Source organism: Falco rusticolus, chromosome 3 (assembly GCF_015220075.1).
Source record: "Falco rusticolus isolate bFalRus1 chromosome 3, bFalRus1.pri, whole genome shotgun sequence".
Taxonomy (NCBI): Eukaryota; Metazoa; Chordata; class Aves; order Falconiformes; family Falconidae; genus Falco; species Falco rusticolus.
In genome coordinates, this window is record NC_051189.1 from 97,083,511 (window position 1) to 97,109,081 (window position 25,571).

At 42.4% G+C, this 25,571-nt stretch overlaps 1 long non-coding RNA gene across 1 annotated transcript in view; it reads right to left on the reverse strand.

Annotated features, from left to right (window-relative positions):
- Nucleotides 1–23,898: 23,898 nt before the first annotated feature.
- LOC119144871 overlaps nucleotides 23,899–25,571 on the reverse strand; it is a 37,392-nt gene continuing 35,719 nt past the window's right edge. The window contains exon 5 of the long non-coding RNA XR_005103238.1: nucleotides 23,899–24,074. This is a non-coding gene — a long non-coding RNA (uncharacterized LOC119144871). The remainder of the gene's footprint in view (nucleotides 24,075–25,571) is intronic.

The window sequence follows — 25,571 nt, forward strand, 5'->3', positions numbered from 1 at the left end:
GCTGCATTTGAGATTTTGGGAACAGCTTGTATTACCTCATTTATCAATCTCTTGTCCTGTTCTGCTCCCACAATATTCTAACTTGAAGTATCAAAACCATTCCTGTTTTACTGAATAGTTTCTATGTACCAGACATCAGAGCACAAGGAGGGCAAGTGGCATGAAAGAGCTAAAGCAGAGGCTGTTGGGCATGTGGGAGTCTATGGAATAGCTCACCTGGAGGTAAACGATGGTATTGGATATGAAAAGCTTTTCTTTTCGTAGTCCTTCAAGAAATATTTAGACTTCAGAAACTAAATGTGTTAGACATTTCATAAAGAGCTCTCTGTGTGCTCAGACTACTGATCTGACAGGCTAAGATGAAAAGGAGAATTAATTGGAATTAGTCTTAGTAGGAATAGGGGAACTGTTGGAAATGGATCAAATTCTTGCAGGAGAAAGGAAGAGGCTGTTTTATTACCTAAAAAAAAAAAAAGGGCAAACATTTTTTGATCTTGGAATCAACTGATCCAAAGCAATTTGCACCTGACCAACTGAGGAGTATTTATTCAACAGCTTGCAAGGTAATATAGAAACACCTAAGCTAACTTAAATCAAGATGGGTGAAGGAAAGCAGTGTGAATTAGCTGGAATAGACTTCCATTCAGACATGATCAAACTGCTCCCAGTGATTAAGACAGACTGGTTTAAGCTACCTCAAACCTTTTCACACTGCACTAGCACAGACTTCTCAATTCTGCTCTTCCACTGCAGAAACCTGTGCTGTGGTTGAACAGAAAAGGTGGAAAACTGAATTTTAAGTTGATCTGAAAAGTCTTTTTTTTTTCCTATTTCCATTCCCCAGAAGTGTTTTATGTTTAAAGACCTTGTATATGACTTTTAATTTTATATTTTCAGTAGATATGCGGTTTTTCTCACAATTTTACATGTCTAAGTAAAACATGCTTTTGAAACAAAAAAGAATGTTTTGAAAAATTTAATTTTAATGTGGGGAGGGGCTTGCTAAAACAGTATGAGTTCGGTGGTAAATTGCACATACTTTTGATAGATCTAAATGTTTGGTAGTTAACATTTTAGTCAAAAATTATTTGCTCTGTGCCCATCAGCATTTTCAGTGTAATAAATCAATGTATTTATTATACATTTTCAGTGTATTTCAGTGTATTTGCAGTTTTAATATCAAAATGGAATTTTGAGTGGTCGTCGTGGGGTCATGCCAACAGCCTTCTGACCTACAGGCATGGGAAAGCCACACATCCCTGTCTTGCTCTTTTCCCACTGCAGCGTGCTCAGGGAATGCCATGACTGCAGACTGTAAGACGTGCATCTACTTAGAAGATTTCCATCCTAAGCAGACATACAACAAATTGTAATCTCCTTCTGCACTACCAAGGACGACTTTTGTGTCCTCCACTAAGAAAGATCCAGTTCATCCATTCTCTTTGTGAGAGAGAAAAAAAAAAAAAGAAAAGAAAAGCAAAGAAAAAAAAATTCAAGACCTTGGAAAGCCTTATGACTGCTAGATAGAAAGGAAATTTGCATAATAGGGGCCATGTGGCACAAGCTGACAGTACACGTCCTACCTAAAGAAGAAGAAACAGCTATGGGATCCAGGAAAGGTGAAGACTGGTGCCCAAGAGCTGTGTCTTCAAACCAGCAACCACTGAAAAGGCTATAAACAAACACCTGAAATATCCTTTCTGGAGTAAAGCAACTTACATACTACTAAATCCTCTTCCAAAGAGTGCTTTCCAATATGGTTCATGTGAAGATTTAGAAGGCAGAATAGTTTAATTAATTTGAAAATAGGTATTATCCCTAGGAGTTGTATTTTCATCCCCTCTCTTAAAACTATTTTGCCTTCCCCATGCTTACAGGAGAGCTTAAGCTAATAAAGACGGGGTTTTATGTCTCAAGATACATATTTGGTCTGAGTGCCATTTAATGTGCCCCAAAGAGCCAAGACACCCCCTGAAGTTGTGTGTCAGGCAAAAACTTACATTGCCACACGTGTATGGAGGAAAACAGTTTCAAAAGTGTAGGCAGGGATTTTCAGAGGTAATTAAAGGGGGAAATCTCAGTAGCAAGCACCTCTGGTCATATCACAGTTACCCTGAGGACATTTACAGTGCCTTGAAAACATGCACAGGGAAGCACTTATGGCATTCCCTGAGCACGCTGCAGTGGGAAAAGAGCAAGACAGGGATGTGTGGCTTTCCCATGCCTGTAGGTCAGAAGGCTGTTGGCATGACCCTACGACGACCACTCAAAATTCCATTTTGATATTAAAACTGCAAATACACTGAAATACACTGAAAATGTATAATAAATACATTGATTTATTACACTGAAAATGCTGATGGGCACAGAGCAAATAATTTTTGACTAAAATGTTAACTACCAAACATTTAGATCTATCAAAAGTATGTGCAATTTACCACCGAACTCATACTGTTTTAGCAAGCCCCTCCCTGCATTAAATTAAAGAAAAACACCAACACCAACACAGCTCAAGGACAATAAAGTCATCGATCTTCTAAAACCAACTCAAACTGCTTTTAGGAATCGTGCAAGGATAAAAGGGGTGCACCAAGTTTGGTTAACAGAATACCCAGGTATTCCTCACAGGTGATCAATGCTTACTGTAATAAACTGCCCCTTCCCTCTTATGTTAGCTAGATTTCAAATGACTGTAAGAAACGAGCCAAGGGAATATGGCTGAAACAAATCAATGAGCAATACTTGTCACCGAGCAAAGCAGGCAGTGCCACGTGAGGGCACAGGCTGCATTAAAATGTTTGCCGTTTTTTTAGACAGGCAATTATCACCTCAGCCTTTTGTGGGCCTCTGATGTCTAATGTCATATTCACACACAAACGCCTTCTCCCTCACTTCTGCATTTGCTGTTTTAACTGCATTTCTCTAACTGAGCTCTTCTGATGGGGATTAGCAAGCTATGTTAACGCGGCAGCTGTGGCAGTTCACCTGGAAGAGCTGAGGGTCGGTGGGGTCAGAGAAGGAGCCAGGCAAGTTAATCATCATCCTCTGAATATGAAAATGACAGAGGAGGGAAGCAGCCTAAGCTGTGCAAATAAAGACCTTTTGCAAGAGCAGCTGGTTGAGCCCCATACACCTTGTTCACCATAGAAAGTGAATAGTGAAAGGATTCTGGGGGGGGCAAAGGCATATCCTGTGCTGCTGATGCCGTCAGAACAGGGTAATTATGTCTTACCAGAAATAAGTACCTGAAAACGAAAGAAACCTGTCACGTATGGATATCCCTGGAGATGAGTCCTCAGTGTCTTTTCCCCCTTAATACACCTAGCAGGCTCTGGAGGGATCTTTCAGGAGTCTGTTTTTAGTAAGTGAGGAACCTCTTTTTCCCACCCCCAGGCTCGCCAATTCACAGCACATCTTCAACGGCAACAGACGAGCTCAGCAACAGCATCACTGAAGTCACCGCAAGTGCGTCGTGAGTGTGGCTTAAACGGAGAGAGAAGAGACTGGGCTGCTGAGCTGGAGATCAGGCTTGACCTGCTGGCCCAGGCGTAACAGGTTGCAGGTTAACACAGAGCCAGTGTGTTTTTTCTTAATAATATAGTGTTATCATAGCCATTGCAATGCGGACTGGACACCTTTAACCAGCTGATGGGAGAAGTAAATGCAGAGAGTTGTGCTCCTGTAAACACAGCTGATTACACCTCTGGTGTGTCACTTGATCTCCAGACAGTCTTCCAAAGGAAGGCAAAACACCTCTAACAAAGGGGCATTTTACCTGGGAGACTGAAAGGCTTCCCACAAAAGAGAAAATTGTACGTGTTCGATCTTAGCATTTATATTATTGTTCCGAAAAACACAAAAGACAGAAATGTTTAGACAGTAGATTGTCACTCTCTGGGATAGGGCTGCATTTTCCATGTATGTCTATAGTTCCTAGTGTAGTTGATACCTCTGCAAGCTAAATAAGTAGTAATTACTGAGATACTTCTAATGTCTGCTGAGATGCCTCACAATATGTGAACAAAGGCCGAATAAAGCATTTTTTAGTATCTGAAATGTCACTATCAGGAGGAATTATTTGTTTCTCCACCAGTACCTCCAAGAGTAGATACATAAATAGAAAAGTCAGTTATATGTAGCTGCTGCCTGATGTTTAAAGATTAAAAATCAGCTAAAAATCTCACGCAGTTTTCCCTTTGTGTCATCTGCACGCACCCATTACACTTGTGAGCACAGAAAATAAAACCTCTTCTCCTAAGATAGAACAATTCCGTACCTGAACAATGCTCATCTGTCTGTGTTCATGTTGAAAAAATCTCTGAAAATCTCTCTGACACATCTCTTTCCACAGGCACTGAAATACCCAAGTCACTCTGAAGCCAGTGGGTGTTGGGAACCTAAACGACTTCAGAGATGCGAGTCTTAATGTCAGGTGAATCCTTTCCACCGCCTTTCGCACCGAGGTCCCTTACGCGGAAGGCTGAATACCAGTTGCAAATACTCTGTGACGACCGCTGAGAAGATGGGACCTGTGAAAGGTGGCCTCAGATGAAGCTGGGCTGCGTAGTACTCATACCCCAAACACATTACTCATCACAGCCTCTGGGCTGTGTAAGTATGTGGCTGGAGGAGGCTGTTGCATGAGTCCTTCATACAGACCTGCCAGTATCCTTTAAGGATGAAGCTCAACTGTACATGATAGGGGGGATAATACATCTTTTGTTGCTATGTGGGTAAGCACAATAATGGAAACTATTTAGAGGATAATTGGTGTGCTCTATTTTAAAAGGAAATAATCTGGTTTCCAAGGGGACTAACTATGAGGCCTAAAGACTGTAGTTTATCTCAGTGTAGGAATGGGATCATTATAGAGGAAAACAGAGCACCCATCCAATTCAATTACCTCGATTGTATTACGAATGTAAAAGAGGAAATTGTATGTATCTCAAAAAGGAAAGTTTCCCACTCTTCCCCTTCCACCCCACTTGGAAACTACCCTGGAAGCACTTGGGCTCCTGCAGACTACAACGGGCTTTTGTGCTCAGAAAACTTGCAAGGTTTGTTCCTTGCAGATTACCCAGCTCCCTCTTAAACCCTCCTTCATCCTACACGATCAACGCCCTGGAGCGTCTCAGGCTGCATTCAGGCACTCAGTAAACTGCTGCAGCTACAACTCCTTGCTGGCATTTTTGCAATCAACAAAAATGTAGCTGAAAAAAAGCACTGTTTGGAAGGGGCAAAACATTTGCCGAGTATGTCAACTAGTATAAAATTTGGTGGTTTTGTGGGAAAAACGTTACTTGAAACTTCCAACTAAAAAATGTTGGGGGTGGGGAGACTGGAGGAACCATGTTACCCACTCCAGAAGCTTTTATTCGATATTTGGATATTACTGTGCTGCTCTCTTTTTCCGACTGGACCAGCATCCCCAGATGACCAGGAGGTTATGTGATCTGAGCAGCTGATCAGCATACAGAGACTGAAAATACTGCAGCGCGAAACGTTCTGCTGTGGTTCTGCTCATGAGGGAGCTGGTGCCAGGCTGGGATATTCTTTCTGCCTGACCAACACGGCTCCCTGCCCTGCTGGTGTTCAACTGACCACTGCAACCATCAGCTCTGTTACACCAGTTTCTAGCATTTTATGCGCCAGGTTGTCTGCCAGTAGAATTTCTTGTAAAGCTGTATCTTTCTCCTTAGCAATATTTTTATCTTCTCCCTCCTTGCTATAACAGGTTTCCTTTCCTCTTCTTCAGTAATCTGGAATCTTTGGTAACTTGGATCCTGTTTTGATACTGTGCACTGACTGCATATGCCTGTGAGCAGATCAAATTAATCAGATGCCATTAAAAATGAATGCATCTGAGCCTATTTCTCTCTCCTGTTTCAAACACAATCAGATATCTGGGCCCAGTATGCTGGATTACTGAAGTTTGATCAGCATGCTCTGGAAATACTGTGGCAGTCCTGTTGTGGCACCCAGAAAGCATGCTCAGAGAGCAGCAGCATTTTAGAATGATTTACTGCATATGGAGAATAGCATGAAGTGTCAGACATCCATCGTATTTGTATGGACATAGTTGAATAAACCAACTTAATTTTTACAGAGAGTTGTGAAAGTCTAAACATAAGAAGAAAAAAACCTATATATTCCAGGCTGTACAGTACATTATTTAGTTCTAAATTATTCAGAGCTTCTGAGTAGTGGCCTAGTAGAACAGGTCTGACATTTTCCTTTTTTTCATCTGAAAACTTTTGAGTTCGGTGCAGCCTTAGTAATCTGTGCCTGATGGCTGGAAAGGAGCAGAAGGACCAGTTCATCAGAATAAGTCTGTAAGTCAGTACGGTAGCTGGAAAAGCTGTCTGCAAATCCTCTGTACTACTGCAGATGGGACTGGTATCCTGACCATCTACTGCCAATGGTGCTGGTAGATGATCAAACTGAGCATTTGTCAAGAGGGTCACATCTAATTTTGCATATGCTTCTGCTGCAGCTCTGGTGCCATACAACCAAGGCTGGACAGCTGTTGCTGCCTGAGCCAGCCAAAGGAACCCTGCCTTGCGCTACAGTCACAGCAGCTACCTCGGTCTTCAGTCTGAAAATGGCTGGAAAAAACAAGTATCCCCTCACCCTCCTGTTTTGCAGCCCTTTGCAGGTGCAGAATATTGTGAAATAGATAGTATAAAGATTCTTTTTTTTACGTTTTGAAGCTTGCAGTCTGAAAAACATGGATTGGAAGCTGATGAACAAGCCCTGCTAGGCCAACCCCCACCCCCCCAAAGCTGTTTCCTCTTCATGTCCTGCCAGTTGGGCCCAGTTCTGTAGGAACATTTAGATCCTCATCCATTATAGATTTTAACAGGAATTAGGCATTGTGCAGCTGAACCCCACTATACGTTTGTCTGGTGCAGAGTTCTTTCATAACACAAAGTCTGAGGAGCATGGGGTTCCAGGAGACCCTGCAAGCCATCAGAACCAGTTCCTCAAAATGCAGATGAAAGCCACTAAACAAACGACTGTGAACCATCAGGTGAAAACCGCCTCCGTTTTTCTGTGCCTTCCATACAGACTTATGATGTGTGACTGAAAGAGAGCAAGCCCATCACGACACCTGTCGAAAAGGATGCTTGGGTTTAGTCAGTGCTGTCCGTGTCTCACTTGCAGGGGAAATAAACTCAGGTATGAATTATATTCCCTGGAGAAGAGTTTGCTATTAGAAAGGTTTCCAATGCAGTTGTAACAGACCTCAACGGATGGCAGGATTGTTTTATTGCAAGTGAAGCACTGTTTAAGAAAACACAAGAGTTCTTAAACCATATAGTTCTTGACAGCACCACTTAGAACAGGAAATACCACAACGCAGCCCAACAACAGCTCAGTAAAAGTTGCTTTTTAAACGGCAACTAGTAAATGCCAGGGGCAAGGTTACAAAGCAGCTTGTTAGCAGCTCAAGTATACTCTAGCCACTTCTTTCTGTCTCCCTTTCACAACAGGAGGCAATTTTAGACTGCAGAGCACAGATGTGTCTGGCAGATACATCCTTCTTCCCGCATCTTAAATAAGTGTCTCAGAGATTGTGAGTCATTAATCTCACGGAAAAACAGGTACTCAAACAGGATTGGGAAAAACATGTAACAACAAAAATCACCGAAGAATTGTCACTAGCTGCAAGAACCGAAGGGACACCTCCTGCAGTGAAAAAGCCACTGTCTGCTATTGCTAGTATTACTCAGACTCCTAGAACAAAGGCTATAGGAGTCCATTTATCTATATATTTCTAACTCGTGCATCCTTTTGGGACCAAATGCCAATCAGTGCCAGGTGCATTCTCTTAAATATTTTATTTAACCACTCCACAATGCATGCATGCTGTCATGGTGGTGACTAATGTAGTATTTTTTCAGTTTTGTGATTATTTTTGAATAGTGAAGTGAACACAGCTTCTTCTCTCTCAGCTCTGCATGCTCAGGCTGGTATCCTACAGCCAGGTCCTTCCCATCTGCCAAGGCAAAAGCAGGGAAGTATTTCATCCAGGAACGAGTGAACTGAACCTCACTGCTTCACAGACAGGGACTTTCCTCCCATCTCTCCAGGTCATTTAAAATGGACTCCAGCAGAAGCAATATGAAAATGTTACACTTTCTACAGAGTACTACATACTATGTACTATGGAGTACATAAATGCTCTAAATATTCCAGTAAGAATTCAGCTGAGATTTCACGGAGCCTCTGAGACTAAGAAAAAACGATTAACTCAATCTGGTGTTTTCGAGACTGGAGCATTGATTGGTTTTAATGAGTCATTTGCACAAGGCTGCACACAAAGGTGCTGCCAGGGTGGGAGCTTTCAAGTCCTCTGTCTAGGACTTGGAGTCCATCATAAATTACCCTCTGACCATACTTTTTGTGGATCATACATAGTAGGTAGGCACCAGATAAGTTGACTTAAGAGAAAGGAACAGTCTTTTCCAATACAACTCCTGAAAAATGAGGTTAGCCTTTGACGGAATCTTTGCACAACGGCTTGAAAATTATGAAACCCTGGCTTTATTATTCCTGACTCTGCCACTGACGGACTGTACGGTTCTGAGGCAGTTGCTCATTTGCTCTATGCCTTTCATTTCCCCATCTGGGAAAGCTGATACTTCACCCTAGATCTATATGGGGAGCTCAGTTACTTGTTGTTTATAGTGCACTTTGACATATGCATACAAAAAGCATTATGAAAATGGAAGTTCTAAGTGCTGATTGTAACATTTTCAATATTTTCAACTTCACGGGAGTTTCCTCTCAAGACTAAAATAACACAAGATTTTTAAAGGATATTTTCCTTGCCTAGCTAGAAATGGTATGTATAAAAGATGTTGCAGAAAAGTTTTGTTACATTGTTTGATAAAGAAAAAAAAAATGCATTTTTCAACTACTTTATAATTTATCACTGTTATCACAGCTGGGGGAAAGGTTTTCTCTGTACTCCATTCCTGAGAACATGATGAGTCTTTACCAGTCAGGAAAAGCTGTATTTTCTTGAGCACAAATTTATTCTTCCATCTTCACCTGCCAAAACAACTTGTGTCCTGTTTTATGACACACAGCAGTCAAGTCACATTCTAGACACAGAACTGGATCCATCCACAAGGTGAAATGTAGCACTCATGGAACAAAACCAAGTTAACCTCTCGTGTGCACTTCCTCAACACAATTCTGAATCACTTTGCCTTCTCAAAACCACCTATTTTTTTTTTTTAAAGTAAAAGTTACACTACGAAAATCTATGTTAATTCATAACTTCTATGCAAAACTTCTCACACAGATCTTTTATCAACACAGCCCTAGCTGGCTTTAATGCTTTACTTATGCTTCATCAAAGCTCATATGGTATTTGTTATAATTTACTTACTGCTTTCAGTGTAAGCTCCTTTCCAACTTGTTTCTTTTAAATGAACTGTTGCTTTAATGCTGTAAATATTCAGCAAACATCAATATTATGGCCAGCACAATGTGGTTCAGTGTACCAGTGCCAGGTTTTCATTGATTGCTGCTTGTGTGTGCCAGTTTTAAGACAGGCTTTTAATAAGCTCAAAATATGTTCATGGGATTGGTCTCAAAATGTCTCTAGTGGAATAATCAAACTTGTAAGAGGCTGCAGAGAAAAACAACAATTTTGTTCAAAGAATTCCAGCTCAGACAGTCAGTCAAAACAATTCCTAGCTTAACCTCATTAAGCGGGTCTCACACTCAATGCCCAGATGACAAGAGCAGCTCTGAAGGTCTGCTTAGGGCTTCCTCCAGCCCTGGCACTGGGGTCTTTGCAGATATTGCATTGCCACCCATAGGCAGCCTTCAGGTTGTTCCCAAGTCTTGGTCCCCAAGGCCATCAGTGTGTTTGTTGCTCCTCAGGACTCTACTGCAACCAGGGGTCCCAGCCTACCTCCGTGAACTCTCATCAGCCACATTTCACAGGCTGCATGCAGTCCACCCTGGACACCAGCCCCTGCTACTATCCCACGTTAACTATAGATAGTATTTTCATCTTAGGCTTTTGCTATCCAAAAACCTGAGCTACCCCAAAACCCTGGGCAACTACCACCCACTGATGTAAAGCCGACAAGTGCTGGGGCAGGGGAAGGTCACCAGGCACCTGGGGTCTGTGGGACACCAGCCTTCAGCCTGAAGGACTGAGGCAGCAGCAGAAGGCCATTGCCCGTGGGAATTGTGGAGAGGGAGCAAAGGGGACACAGGTAAGGGCAGTATCAGCAACAAGCAGGGTAAGATACCCAATTTTGGTGGAAAGTCCTAGAGCAGAATAATGTAGCACTTCAAAAGGGAAGCAGTTTGGGAGGTGGAATCCAAAGGTGAACATGCATGAGGCTTTCCCCTGGCTCTTGATATCAAATATAAAGAGCTCCTCTGTACTAGCACCCCATTATTTTTGTTATCATATTTCAGCAATTCTAGCAGTTCTGCAAATGAGAATTGAATCAAGCCTGGAGCTTGCTGGGCAGAAAAAAAGGACAGAAATAGAACAAAGCAAGACACACAAGAACAAATGGAGGATACTCTTTTCAAATGGGACCTGTGATTGTTACAGTTTACTAGGACCATGGAGAAACTGAGTGAATCTTCAAAGCCAGTGTGATGATTTGACCACATTAATGGTGCATATACTAAAGAGAAGAATCTGAGAAAAACATGTTTTGCCAAAATGGAAAGGAAATAAGACAATGGTTGTAATTTCAAGTTGATTTTAAAGACTAGAGACTAAACCTAATTATTTAAAATTAGGCTTTCCAGATCTTAAGTCAAGAAAAGAGACCAGAATTAAGACCTGAACTCACCTAGGGAGATAAGCTATGTTTTCCTTCACAAAATTTTCCACACAGACCAGAATAAATACAATAATATGTTCTGGATACTCCTCTTGCAAAATGTGAGCCCTTGTCTGAAGTTCAAATGCAAGTATTTCCCTGCCTCATCTTCCACATCCAGCACATTTCAAGAGCTATGATTCCCACTCTAGAATCAGAGCTCTGCCTTCTGTTAGCGACTCAGGAGTGTTCCCAGGGGAACATTAATCTGACCCATGGCAAAAAGACATTCCTCAGTGCAGTTCAAGCTGGGATAACTCTAATGTAATGAACAGAACAAACTTCAGTCTTTCTTTTAATGGCAAGGATGCAAACCCAGAAAAAACCTGCTATTTACGCAGCCTTTCTATGACGTGGTTAGGTTAATTTTAGATTCTGGAGGTGGTGCTGTTTTTGCTGTTCTGTATTTTAAAGCCCCATCACCACACAAACATTGACTTTATCACATATCAAATCATTATGTTATTTTCCCACTGCAAAGTTAAGAATGTGAGTTTGAGAGGGATGTGTACAAGTCCACACAGGCTACAGCAGGCCCTGGAAATGAATCCAGGTCTCCTGAGTCTCAATCAAATACTTTGTCAAGATTACCTTTCATCTGGGTTAGATTTCTTGCTTTACTTGTACAGAGACACCAGCACCAGACGTGCAGAAATAAGGCAGTTTGAGGGACTGAAGCAAGTGTCAGAACATTTTCCACAGTAATCAACCATCCTTTTTGTCATAGGACAATTAATGTGTAAGCTTGAAGTTGTGGAAGAAGATCTCGTCTGTTCCACTTCCTTCTTTTTCCAGCCTTTAAAAACCAAACCGTGTCCCTTAGCCTCAAACGTTCAAGGCTAAACTCCCACTTCAAGCACATACACAGAAACAAGCTCCTGCTTCTGCTCACATCAAAGTCCTGAAGCTCTTGCTAAAACCGCGATCACCACTTCAGAGAATGAATCAAGCAATTGAATGACCTTCTTTGGGGCTCAAAATCTGTAGTTAGAAATTGGCTGTTCAGGTGTTTATTTTCCTCCTGTATTTCTGGCTTTGCCTGAGATTATAACTCAGTGTGCCCAATATAGTTCAGAGACAGTCTTTTTCTGTCTAAAGAGAACTTCAAATTTTGAGTGATTGACAGGCTGACAAAACTGATCATGATTTCTCCACAACACTGACTGCTCAATGAACTGTCACATATTATGCAGCTGTAGAACAAAAAAGTGTGTGTGTTATTTGCTGGAATCGAAATATCAATTAGATCCTGTGATAAGTTAATTCATATCTTTAATGAAGACTGATATTTTCCTTTGATGTGCAGGGAAGAAAATGCCCTGAGTATCAAAAATGTTTACTAAGTTTGCTGCAGAAGGCAATCCGTCTTTCTCTCCTCTTTTTGAAGTATTTTGCTTAAAGGGGGATGAAGCTTTTGAACTGAAAAAATGTTCACTGAGCTTAATGCCTCCTGTCAGACTCTATGCATCTGCCTCCCTGCATAACTTAAAATAGAAGTCAAACTGGAAAATACAAAAGTTCTTGCATGGTCTTTGTTTTATCTCAGAGGAAAAGAATGGGCCAAGAAAAAGGATACCAGGCCACTTCTCACTCTTGAATGGATTTAATTTTAAAAACTAGTTTGGGCTGAGGCTTAATTCCTTCTCCCACTTTCCCTGGTGACTTTCAGTGCACCTGTAGCCACTGCAGCTACTTGGGTCTCAGAACCCAAGGATGGCAGGCTATGGATGAAACACACAGGGGCAGTGAATAAGTTGAAATACTTCATGATTGAAATGGGCATTGATTTGCTTAAATGCTGGCCATGCCTGACAAATAACTATGACAAACAGTTATAACAAATAACTGGGAAAGACTTACACTCAAGGTGCAACTGTGGAATGAGCTCTGGTCTTCTGCTGATAGGTGTCAAAGGAACTTGATCTAACATTAAGTATAATTAGATCAAGTAAGATTTTGATTGCTACATTTTCCTCATGACCAACCTAGGATTCTCAGCTGTGGATCTAGGCTACCAAAGCCTAGAGTTAGTGTAACTGGACTGATGAAGACAAATGACCAGCTCTGTATTCTGTAGATCTTCAAGCTCTGGTTTAAATTCACGTATCTTGATTTAGATGCATCTCAAGAACAGAGCAGGCTCAGTTCGCAAGGTCTGTGGAGTAGGTCTTCAGCAAGACTACTCAGTGCCACGCGTGCCGGCAGAGAGCTTAACAAATGACCATTCCTACAAGAAGCCATTTGCAGTTCTTTCCAACTGGCCTTCCAGCTTCTCTCTATTATCTACTTCTCCAAGTCTGATTAAGCAGGAAAGAAAGGATGGAGCAGTGGTCAGGAGAACAATCTAGAATTCTTCAGTCCTGTGTTCAGTTTGTTGTTTTACTGCTCCATTAATTTGGGTTAAGAAAATGGAAGAAGAAACCTACCAGGATTATTGAATTTAATCCCAAGCAACGAGTCAAGCACATGTGCAATGTTAAGGGCAAATATAATCTCCTTCAACACATAGCTTAAAACATCTTCTAGCAAATATAAGGTTACTCATAGAAAAGATGGCCCCAAACAGAGTGTGCTTCAGGAAGAAGGATCAGGTCTACTGTAGTACGCATCACAAAGATTAAAATTTACTTATTTCACAGAGGTCTATCCAGAAGAAGTGTTGAGGTGTGACTGTGGATTCTCAGCAAAAAGAGGTAGCTGAACTAGAGAGCGATGTTTACTCACCAAAAAGTTCTACATAAATGACCCCAGCTCTGCACTTAATGCAATTGGTATGTCACAAGAAATGAAACTGTCCTAGGGATGATTTTGCTTCTAAAATTTAGCTTGTGTTTGGCTAAAAGAATCAGGGCAGAAAACTGTTTTAATTCTTGGCTGTTATTTAATACAATGATCTGTGGTTTTTAAGAATTCTTAGTATTAGATTTACAACTTGGGCTTAAACCTGGGAAGGATCAAGCCAAGATGCTTTTTCTGGGACCCTAAAAACCCCTGCTAATTTTTTTGGAAGGGTAAGCCATTAACAAGAGCTGCTAACAGCGAATAGTAAACCACTCTTGTACAGAAATAAAAGCGGCAATTATATCAGCTGCTTTTCACTTCTATTGTAGCACATAAAAAATATTTTTGAAAATGCTGAAAAATATAGCCCATATCTAGAGCTGTTTAAATGATTCAAAACAAATTTGTCATAATTTGGCTTCCATAATCTTTTTCTTTGCCTTTTTCTCAAGCACAAAAGGCTAAAGCCATTTCCTTCTGTTTGAAGAATTCCGTCCTCTGAAATGCGTTTTCCTGCAATGCAGTAAGCTTTTAGGGAGGCAAATAGGATTAGACCACTGGAGGAATAGTTTATCCTGATTTTTGAAAATCTAAATCCAATATTGTTTGAACGATGCTGGCCCTGCTTTCATCAATCCCAGTCCAAAAGATGTTCTGAACTTTTGGTCAAAGTACATCATATAGCAACAGGACGCTGATCTGTGTTACTAGAAAACCTCTGCTACAGAAAATCTCTGTAACAGAATATTTAACCAGGCCAACACCCTCTAACTCTTTCCATCGCCACCACACAAATAGATATGTGAGCGAAACAGTATTTTGGGCTGGCCCTCTCCAGGAAACTCCCGTCAGGCTAAAACAGCCTCTGTATCCAGACTTCAGGGTCACAGGCAAGTCTGTCACAAGCGCAGCCACAGTGTAAAACCGGGGCATTGAGAAGCTTCACAGAACAAACCAGGTCATCCAGGTAACTGTGTGGTTCTGCCAGGAAAACTGTTTCTGAACTGGAGGCTGCTCCCAGCCCAGTTATGCTGGTCAAGGTCACACCTCATCTTTTCCCTGCTGATGTAAGTGGATAAAACCTGCCAGAATAGCTCTGCTGATTTGATGCGGGAGCCCATCAGAACTGCCATTGAAGGGACAAACAAAGACGTAATCTCAGTGGCAGTCAGCATGGAAATCTGCCTTTGCTGCGGCCAAATTCCGTGCTGCCAATTCTTATTCTCAGCTATGCTGGCTCTGCCTTTTGAACTACCAAAATATTAAGCCAAAAATTTCCCCGTGCATCCTGTAAACAATACAGTGAACAAATGCTCACATAACAATTTCCTTCCTGGTTTCTTCTGACCCGAATCTTGTGGTAAACGAGGCTTTCAAACACACTGTGTCCTTCAGCTGATGCCAGGTCTGTGCTATAGTCATCACTCCCGGTCTGCGCAGGGCGGATTCTGTGCTGCAGTTCAGCGGTCGTCAGCAATGCTTGTACTGCTCCCCCAGAAGTCGCTGAGCTGCCACATGCAATCCGGCTGTCCTTCTCCCTGCTGCCTCCCAAAAGTGCAGCATCGGAGCAGCCAAAGGATGTGCTCTACCTCTGGCAAAACCTTCAGGAGTTCTTCAACAGTCTTTTTACGTTTTTCTCTACGCAGAAAAAAAAAAAAAAAAAGAATCACTGCACTATAGCATGGAGAAGAGATCGTGCAGGACTATAGAATTGTCTCCAGCCCATCACAGCATTTAGCCTCCCTGCTGTGCCCTATATATCATATGGCATGCATTTTCCCTTTCTAAGGGTGAGGCATTTAACTGGATGTGTGCAGCTGGGAAACCGCACAACTGTGATACTGTCCCTCAGGGAAGCATTGGGTTTAGTGGGTTAAATCCAGCTCTATTACAGCTAAATTTGGATTCAGTTCTGAGCAGGTGATGTTGCACTCACTTTTGAGAGGTCTTTATAGCCAGTGGACGTGAGGTCCACTGAGTAGTCTTTTAGGAGGCACAGGGTGCAGGATGCAGTGTGGTTGGGGGTGGATTTCTCACTACTCCCGTTAACTATGGCCACAGGGACGCTAGCACATTGCATTTCCCTCCCGCCCCACGAATGCTGCTCATCCGAAGCCACCCCACCCCACCCCAAGTGAGCAGTGCCAACCAGCTCGCATAGCTCTCATTGTGCCAGGCATTTACTGCACTGGTTGAATCTCTTCCAAACGCTTTTGTCTTTATCCTGCCTCTCTTCTTCGCCCATGGCTTTTGAAAAGATTGTATCCCAAGTCAGATTTTCTGCTTAACCAGCTGCATACTATACATGTGTATTACAGTCCATCACCCCTGTAACCCAGTTTCCTGTTTTCTTCCAAGTTCACAGTTTTAGTGACTTCTCTTCCCAGAGACGCATAGCTCTGCCTAATCTCACTGTTCTTTCCCTCCTACTCTCACTCCTTACCCTTGCCTCCCTTACTTAGCAGCACTTTGTCTCCACCTAGCAACCCTCTGCCTTTTCTCATGCCATTTTTATGATCAGCATTTGCTTCTTTACCTGAGCTTTGTTTCTCACCTGATTCAGTGCTGCCCTTTCCCGTGTTTGCACCTTACAATTAATCATTGGATTGTGTCTGTCTCACTCTCAGCACGAGACTCGCAGGTCACGCAGTTCATCTTCCTACAATACTCATAGCACCTATGGTGTTATATAAATAATCCAAATGGGCACTGTATCATGTAAGCTATGTCATACAGCCTGGACCGTGGCCAGAGCACAGATGGAGATTTCTATTCATGGCATCAGTTCTCTGCCTGTTCCCCTGTTCTTAGCGAATCCTTTTCCTGCAGATTCTGAGAATAACCAGTGTTCTTCTAAAGCCCAACTCCTGCATATTTTCCACTATGACTCAAAAGACAGAGGCATTTTCCTTTTCTTCCCATTTCCTCAATCTTTTGTGCATCAACAAAAAGAATGTGAGAAATACATTGCAATTAGCACTTCCTCAGCTGCACTCATCTGTTGAGAGCACTCAGCGCTGAGCCAGCCTTCTGCAGGTGGGTAACTTAATGCCTCCTCTTACCACTTTTATTTATCTCAAGTTAATTGCCAGAAGTGGCAAGCTCTCAGTGTTCTACATTGAATTCATGATAATACAAATACTTAAAATGATGGATTGTGTGGCTGTGACAGCTACCAGTAAACCAGAGGTAGAGCAGGCATTCTCAGAGCCAAAAACAAGAGCACTTGAAAAAGCTGGTGCAGATAGGATGTAGGAAAAGACCTGAAGCTGATACACATTCAGCACCTGTTTAGATTTCTTTGATCCATCTTAATGCAATAAGGTCTTTGTTTGCAGATGCAGACATTTCTCCCTGCTCTCATTTTTACACTTTAGCGGGAACAATGGCTTACAGGTAAAAAGTACACACCACTGCCACTAGCACGTTTTCAGCACTGTAGTCACTGGGACCTGAGAATAGGGGTGCGAGGTGTCCCCATGGCAAGGCAGAGTATGACAGATTCGTATACCCATTGTTTTTCATCCTGTCTCTAGAGCAGAACAGGGATGGAAACTTTCTCCTTCTCCCAATAGAAGGTCTAATCGTAACTGTACTGGCACTATGAACCACAATGATAGGTGAGTTCATCTTGTGCCAGGCACTGTGCAAACAAAAGCAATTCCACTTCCACAGAGCCAACAGTCTGAAGCCTTCGTCCAACAGTCACATTGCCCTTGCAGGCAAATGGTTGCCCCTGTATTGCATAAAGCTTTATAATACTGTTGTATATTAGCAGGATGGCACCCACAAAAACAGGTGGTCATTATTGATTAGTGATTGTCACTACTCTGTTAATTCCTTATAGATAATGGGGGACGCGTGTGTTGTGAGGAAAGACACAAGTGCTAGAGCAGCACTGCTGTGATGCACCAACTCACTGGGCTTCACACAAGAGGAGCTTTACAGGAGGTGCTGCATCTATGCATGTGCTGCATTGACTTTCTCAGCAAGCTCTTCCTAGCAATGTTTCTGGTGCATATACTGTTGTGAGAAGCCAGCTGGCTGCCATCTGAGAGCAGATGCCAAGTGGCTGTCAGATTGTCATCTTGAATTTTAGTATTCAACTCGTCTTTCTGTGAATTGGCTTTTGGCCTTTTTTTCCCCAGGAAGAGCTGTGCCTGAGCCAAACAACCTCAGATTTATCTCCTGTAAAAGAAACGAAAGTACAAGTCACTATTGCTTCTGGTGAAACAATTTATAAATCAGAATTTCACTGCTTTAAGTGGTTTTCCCACTTTTTTTTTGTAGTTACATAACTTTTCTCCTGCAGTTCCTAAAAGAAATCTCAAAAAACCACATAACAGCCACTTCAGACAGTTTACTCACTCAATCTGTCCATTTTGTAATTAATTAGAAAAGCTGAGAGAAATATAATTTTTCAGTTTCTGATCTCCTGATGTTCACATTTTAAGTTTTTCATAAAAAGGCTACTTGCATATGGTCTTCAATATAGTACTGGTCAGTCCTTGAGAAATGTCACCAGTTTATTCAAAGATGCAAGACAAAAATAAATGAAAACTAACTGAAAAATTCCCAAAATCGTACAGCAAAAATCCCCGGAACAATTGTTCCGTAAGTAGCGATCCAAAAGATGCAACTTCGAGTGGTTTAAAGGATTGCTGCTTCTAAGAGAGTGGCTTCATACACACTCTTTGGGAACAGAATAATTTTCAGATGTGTCATGGCAGGCAATTTAACTCACTGGTCTTGTGGGAAAATAATACCCTTAAGAGTTCTGGAGACCAGAATAGAACAAAGTTGTTGTTGCTCTTGAAGCAAGAAAGTATCTGCTGGGAAGATGCTTACATAAGAGAAAAAGCATGTTTTCCATAAAAAAACTACTTGCTAAAAAATACGCAAGGGCCCAGCAAAGAGGTAGTTCCAAGTAACTTGTGCCATCATGCAAGAATTCTGTTCTGCGTTGTTATTGTTTGACCACCTGAAACCAATCATGCTTGTGTTAAATCCCCTTAATGCAGAAAGCACTACACAGGGTGCATATTTGTTATATTAGTTCTAATTCTGCTGAAAAAGTACAATACTTGTTTCTTTTTATACTTAAGGCATTCACGTTTAACTTCTGACAATATAATACAATTGAAGTTTATGTAACGATGCAAACATAAAGCATCTGCTTGTTCACTACCAGGCTGAAGTGGCACTAAGATTCTGACTGAAACCAAAAGGCTCTCACACAGCTACCCCAAAGGGAATCGAATACTGCATGTTCTTACTGCCCCCACAAATGAATGAGCTGGGTCACTAACCAAATGGTAAAATCACAAGCAGACACTTACTTGTCTGTACATTTTTGTTTAAAAGTTACCTAGGATTAGTTTCACAGGTACACTTTAGCTCTCATGGGTTCAACTGTCAGAATGAAAGTGAGATATTATTTCACTTTTCCTGGCTTATGAATAGATGAGAACCTGTTTGCACCCCTCCAATTTGCAGAAAACTCTCAGCTGATACTACTAAAACAAGTTAGAACATTCTCTTTTATTTTTTTCCCAGTGGAAAGAGGGTAAGGCTGTGGAAACTGAAAGGAGGAAAGATGTTTCATATACACTCAGAGTTCACAGAAACAGGTTTTAAGCACAAGAATCAGAGCAAAGTAAAATGCACCTTGCAACACCCAATGAAAAGATCACAAGAATGCTAAAGGAGTTGAAAGGTCTAATACAGAAGATCATGTCAGTCTGTGCTGGCAGCTTCTATAGAACTAAGATGGTAATGAGGAAACGTGTTTGTTTTTAAGCCTTTTCAAGAATAAGAGGGCTGATGTCCTGACACAGCAAAAAACCTTGGGACACTGCCAGCACTTGGCACAGTAATCTTTTCTGTATAGCTCATGTGGTGAGAAATGCTGGCTTGGGTGAAGAACTCTCGATGTCATTTTGGTAACAGCAGTAGGAAATTAAAATGCTGAAGTCAAGACAGGAATGAAGAGCAAAACACAACATCCAATGCAGCAGCACGCTGTTTCCTGGGTATCCATGCCTGGGCTGGCAAAGGTTGGAGGCTCCTAAAATAGACACCATTCAGTATTTGTTGCATGCCCTGAAGTGCCACATCAGAATTTTCTTGAGGTCTCAAAGCACAAATATTTTCTCATTTGAAAGACACAAATTGCAGCAAAATCATGCACTTTTTTTTCTACCACTGAGCACCAGGAGTTTGTCATAGCACCAAGAAAGGAACCAAGGCATTTTAAACCACAGTTGGGATTAGAGGCATTGTTGCAGTGACATTGGAAAGCAGGTGTCTAAATTACTGTGCTTGATGGCTTGAAAAGCCAGACAGGAGGAGGTGCAAGCAGCAGGGTGTACCCCTTCCAGCACCCAGCCAACCTGGGTTTTAAGAGAAAGTAGATGATAAGAAAGAAGGCATGGACAACTGCAATGGAGATACACAGGAGAGGCAGGGCAGCCCCAAGCACACATCCCTTTGGGTCTCAACAGCTCTTCATCTTAATTTTGCATCTTATTACACACCTTTGGCAGGCTACTAAAATGAAAACAAGATAATCATCAGGGCACAGAAAGGGTCAGCAGCTCTGAGGGCAGCGGAGGTTCCCCATGGGGCTCAGCAGGGCACATCCCACCATCCCAGGCAGGGAGCAGGACAGGCCAGGGGGAATCGGGGGAGGGGACATGGACAGGCCAAGGCTAGGCTGGGAGGTAGCCCAAGGCCAGGCAGGACAGGGCTGTGGGGAGCTGGAGGCTGGCACTGCTGCAGCATCGCAGAGGCAGGGACTGGGGGTGGCAGGCAGCTGAGGTGGGGTCCTGGGCTGGGCAGGGACACTGGGGCTGTGCTGGTGCCCTTGGGTCCCTCACGGTTAAAGCTGTGCTTGTACAAAGTCGGATAGATCCAGATACCCAGAAAAAACACACGGTCTTGTTCAGGAAAGCACAAGCCAGTTTTGTAGCAAAATATGATTTCAGTCAGAGATACCAGAAACTCAGAAAAGAAGATAAAGACATTATTTGGCACATGTTCATTACAATAAAAGGAACAAACCAAGTATAGATTTCTTTTAAAAAAAAAACAAAACCAGCCAAATATTTTTAAATTGTGTTTTTCCAATTTATTGTTTGTAATCTTCACGTGTTGTTTTTCTCCATGTTTCTCTGACTCATCTTAAAATCACTGCATTTGATGGGAAGCTTGTGTCATCTGACCAGGCTCATTGAAATGAACATTTCTCATGAAAATTTTATTTTCATGAAAATGTAAAATGGAAAAGGGTTTTCAAAAGATGGAATCTTTAAAAAATCAACACAGGAAAAAAACCCTCTATTTAAAATAGCAATCTTTGAAACATCATCATTTTTTTAAAGTTCAGTTTGACCTGCAAGGAAGTACATAGGACAATTGAAGAGAAAAATCTCCCCACGGCTGGTCTCCAGGAAGTACAGCAACATTCCCATTAAACAGTGAAATGGTACCCCAAAAGCATGAAGAGTTCTAAGACTGTTTCAGTCCTGGTCTGGCCAGATCTCTGAAGGTCTTGCAAAGAGGGACAGGGAGAAGGACAGCTCTTTCCCACAGGGATGCTGAGCTGTGAAGGGAAGAAGGATGTTTCTGCCAACACTGACCACATGGTCCTCCACGTGATGGAGGACATCCCTGGGACTATGCCCAGGCTCTTCACCTCACCAATGGCTCTGGGAGCAAGGTCTCTCAGCACACAGTTGGGGCCAGCTTAGTGCCCTGTGCTGGACACCCCCTTGTTTGGGTTGCTTTGTCCTTGACAGCTTCCAGCCCTGCCGACCCTGTCTGCTGTGACCACCAACCCATCTGCTTTCACAGGCCATGACACTTGGTCCTCTGCTCCTCCCATGCTGCCAAAGGCACGCACCAGCACTGCACACTGCTTCACCTTGAGGAACACATTAGCCACGTGTGAGTGTGACGACTGTGCTGGCCTGGGCACTGGTAGGAGGAAACCTCATTCTCTGTGGATCCCCCTTGGCCAGAGCTTCTCCGCCCCAGGAGGACTGGGAAACCACTCTGGCCTCTTCTGCCCCAGGGGCATGTGGCCATGTTGCTGACCTTCCTGCCTCTATTTACAGGTTCCAGCATGTGCTTGAAGCTGGCCAGTCCCAGTATCACCAGCCAGGCAGCATCATCCTACAGCTCCATGACTCCTGAGAAGCGTGGCTGGTCAGGCCAGGCTGGGACAGGAGCTTCCCAGTGGGTCTCTGCAATGAAGAGACACCAGACCAGTGCCAGGGCCTACTGAAGACCAGGTCACTGGCTGAACTTGTGGACAGTGGCACAAACAACCACTTGACTACTTGTCACAAGAGCTCCACAGATGGGAATTTCAAAGTCCTGAAGATTCCCCATGCCATCTCCTGCTTCGACTAGATTGATCTATAGGCATAATCTGTGTGTCTTGCTGTGATTAGCACCACGGATGGAGGATTTGGGCATTCAGAAACTCCTTCAGGTGGTTCCTGCTGCAAAACTGACCAACCTGTGCACAGATAAGATGTCAGTATAAACTGTTCCTGCAGATGCAGAAATGGTCACATAGTAAGACAGGAGATGTTTTGTACATAGTACAAGAAGTGATGGATGCTGCCTGCGCTGGAGTGGTCATGTAGGAGCACTGACCAGTTGGATATGGGGAAGTAACATTACAAATAACACAACGGTGATCACTATACTGCTTTTCCAGCTAATTTAAAGGTTCGTTCAAAATGCTTCTTCCTGACCAGTCTGCAATTTCTGATGCATGCACTCCCTCCTAAAAATTGCTTTAAAGGCCCTGGTTATTCCAGAACCCCTTTTGCCTTCTAGACCAACAGCTCAGGCTGGCTTGGATAATATGACTGTCAGTGTTAAGATGTACTTTACACTGTCATAGTGTTTGGAAAACTGTTGCATATCCTCCAAGCCTGCCTGCCATTGTGTATCCACCTCTGCCACAATCACTTTTTTCCTTTTGGAATGCTTTCTTGGTACTTTGTGTAAGCTTTAGGCCTCCTGGTTTGCAAGCCAGGTTGTGAATTGGTTCCTGTTCAAACCGGCAATTTGCCTTTTAGCAGTTTCAAACAGATTTATACCCCCAAACCTTCTCAAATTCCTAGGCATATAATGAAGACTTTTAACAGAAGCAGTAGAGTAGGCATGCCTACTGTCATGATGCTACTACACACATGTAAGAAATAACACATTGGGCTGATCAGTGCTCCTTTTTGTTGAAAGCCATCTTCTGTGCCCATCGTCCTTTCCTGGGCTGCAGATCAGGGCTGCTTCTGCCTCCTACTCCTCAGTCAGTTGCCAGAGCTTTTTTTTTCTATATGGTCATTAACCTACAGATGAGGAAATATGTATAGCACCAGCCCTCAGCCTGTGATGGCCTTACATGTAGCTGTGATCCCCCCACAGTCCTGCTGAAAGGCAGCAAATGGCTGTCCCCATGTATGCCGCAACCAGGGCTTCCTGCTCTGACATACTTCCAGAAAATAAGAAGACTTCCAATGTATGGAAATACAAAGGCTTGTGTCCAACAAAGCAGGTGAGATCCCATCTCCTAACATAGGCTTTTACCTCCTTCACAGAGTCCCACTTTCGCACCAATGCCGGCTATCTCACTGAAAATTAACAGCCTAAAAGCTTTATTGGATCTGGCCTAGCATTCCTGTTGGTTTCTTGTCCCATGGCTATATTTTCCAATCAGTTCTAATTTAAATGACTTTTTATTATCTTCACAGTAATCACAGGCTTACAATTAAATGCAGCGTGTAGTTTGCAAGAAGGAAGAACAAACTATATCCCAGTAATGTCTACTTGGGGACTATGAGAACAGCCTAAAAAATATTCAGAGCATGTAAAAACACAAAGCTGTAAAAGATTTTTTTTTTTTTTAAGTAAAATTAATGGGATGAAGCTGAGCAAAGAAAAGATAGAAGTCAGATGGTATCAGGAGGGATGTCCTAGCACTCCATTAAACTGCAAAATAATCTCCTGATGGAAGCTGTTGGAAGCGTATTTAGCCCCAGTCATTTAAAGCAACACAAGGCAAAGCAATGAATGGTGCAGTGATCTTTGTGGCCACAGAACACCACACTAACCAGTAAATGAAATACCCTTGTATTGGTATTTCTGTTGAACTTTTGGAGCTGTGTAGTGGCCTATACTTCACCCATATGTCCATTACATGCTCATCGAAAAGGAGGAAGCTGGGTTATCTGGAGCAGGAGGACCTGCAAATTCAGGTCTTGCTTCATGCAGAACGGCAGAGCAGCCCCAAGGGACACTTTCGAGGTTTTTGGCAGACATGAAGTATTTCCTTGTCACTTAGCTTCAAGGCCCAGGGCCTCTTTCAGGTGTCATGAGGTCCACTTTCCTCAGATGTGGCTGTCTAGCTTGCTGGAAAAGCCAGATTCAGAGGATATCAAGCAGAGATACACGCTGTTAGAGAAGGTCATGCTTCTGAATTGTCAATGGAAAATCATTTCCTACAGCATTGCTCAAGAGCCCTGTCTAGTCACTTCAGGTAACTGAAGCAATGAGGTTTCACCGTTTCTCTGGTGAAACTTTTCTGCTAGATACATTTCCTGTAAAGAATTGGTCCTAATACTGATCCCAAGTTCTCCTTTGCTCAGATTTACTGTTCAACCCCCAACTGAAGTTCTTTATGTGACACAGTTGTGATTAACATCACTGTTATTTAATTGGAGTAACTGAAACAACTGATGCAAAGAGGATAAGAACATCATGTTATCCCATTTATGATAGTCACAGTGTTGTCAGGTTCCTCCCAGAATGACCATAGGCAAGAACTACCAGAAAGATTGTATGAGAACTCTCTTTGACTGCCACCTCAGCATCATCCAAGATGCAGGTGCATCTCAGCATCTGCTCCATGCTATCAGATGAGACAGACGATTAACAGACAATTAAAACTTAAACAGTTATGAGTGGGAATACTGGTTCAGCTACATAGATCACTTTAGAACAAAATTTATTTTTCAAGGGAACAGCAACACTCTATAATTAAGCAAACCATAAACTCTAGGGTTACCTTGAGAAGATGGATTGCTGAAATCAGTGTTTTTCGACATTAACCTTTTCCTTCTGGAAAGGTCAGTTCATGCCTCTATTTCACTGAACATGGGAGCTTAAGTGCTAGAATTAATGCATTTTAGGAGCAACCAACCCAAGAGAGGGCCTGTCAAAGCTGTAACAGCATAAAACAAGGGGATTTGTGTGTTTTTCAGTCTACCACACACAGCTTTTACAGTTACTAGTATAATGCCCTTTTGGAAATCCCTTAGTGATAGCACACTTCATTTGTTCTACATTTAGGTTACCACTTCTCAACAACAAATGTGGGGGCAAAGGGGCTTTGGTTTTTTAGCTACAGAAGCAAGCAGAGATATTATGGTACTGCAGAGCAGCTCACACAGCATCTCCCCACCTTATTCTACAGCAGCACCTTAGAGTTCTAGAGATGAAGTGGTGGCAGATTGGAGGCTTTTATTCCAAGTATTTTTCTGAAGTTTTGAAACATATTTCCAACCTTGAAGAAGCATCTCCTTAAACAAATAGCCTACTAGGCAGATGACCCTTGGTTTCCTCATCTAGTGATGTTCTTATTTTATGTCATTAGCTTATTGCTCCTATTAACACCATCAGAATTCGGCAAACATCCCCCAGGTTTGCCAGCAATGATGAATTCACAAAATGTGCTCTACCACCATTATGCTTTTGCACACATAAGAGACTACACTTTTAAAATGTAGCCTTGGATGATGATGCTTGGAAACTACTTACTCTAGTATAAAATATTCCATTTGATAATGTAAACAGCCTTTTGCAGTGATGTTCCCCTATAAAGGGTAAGTTAATCTTACAGGCATACTA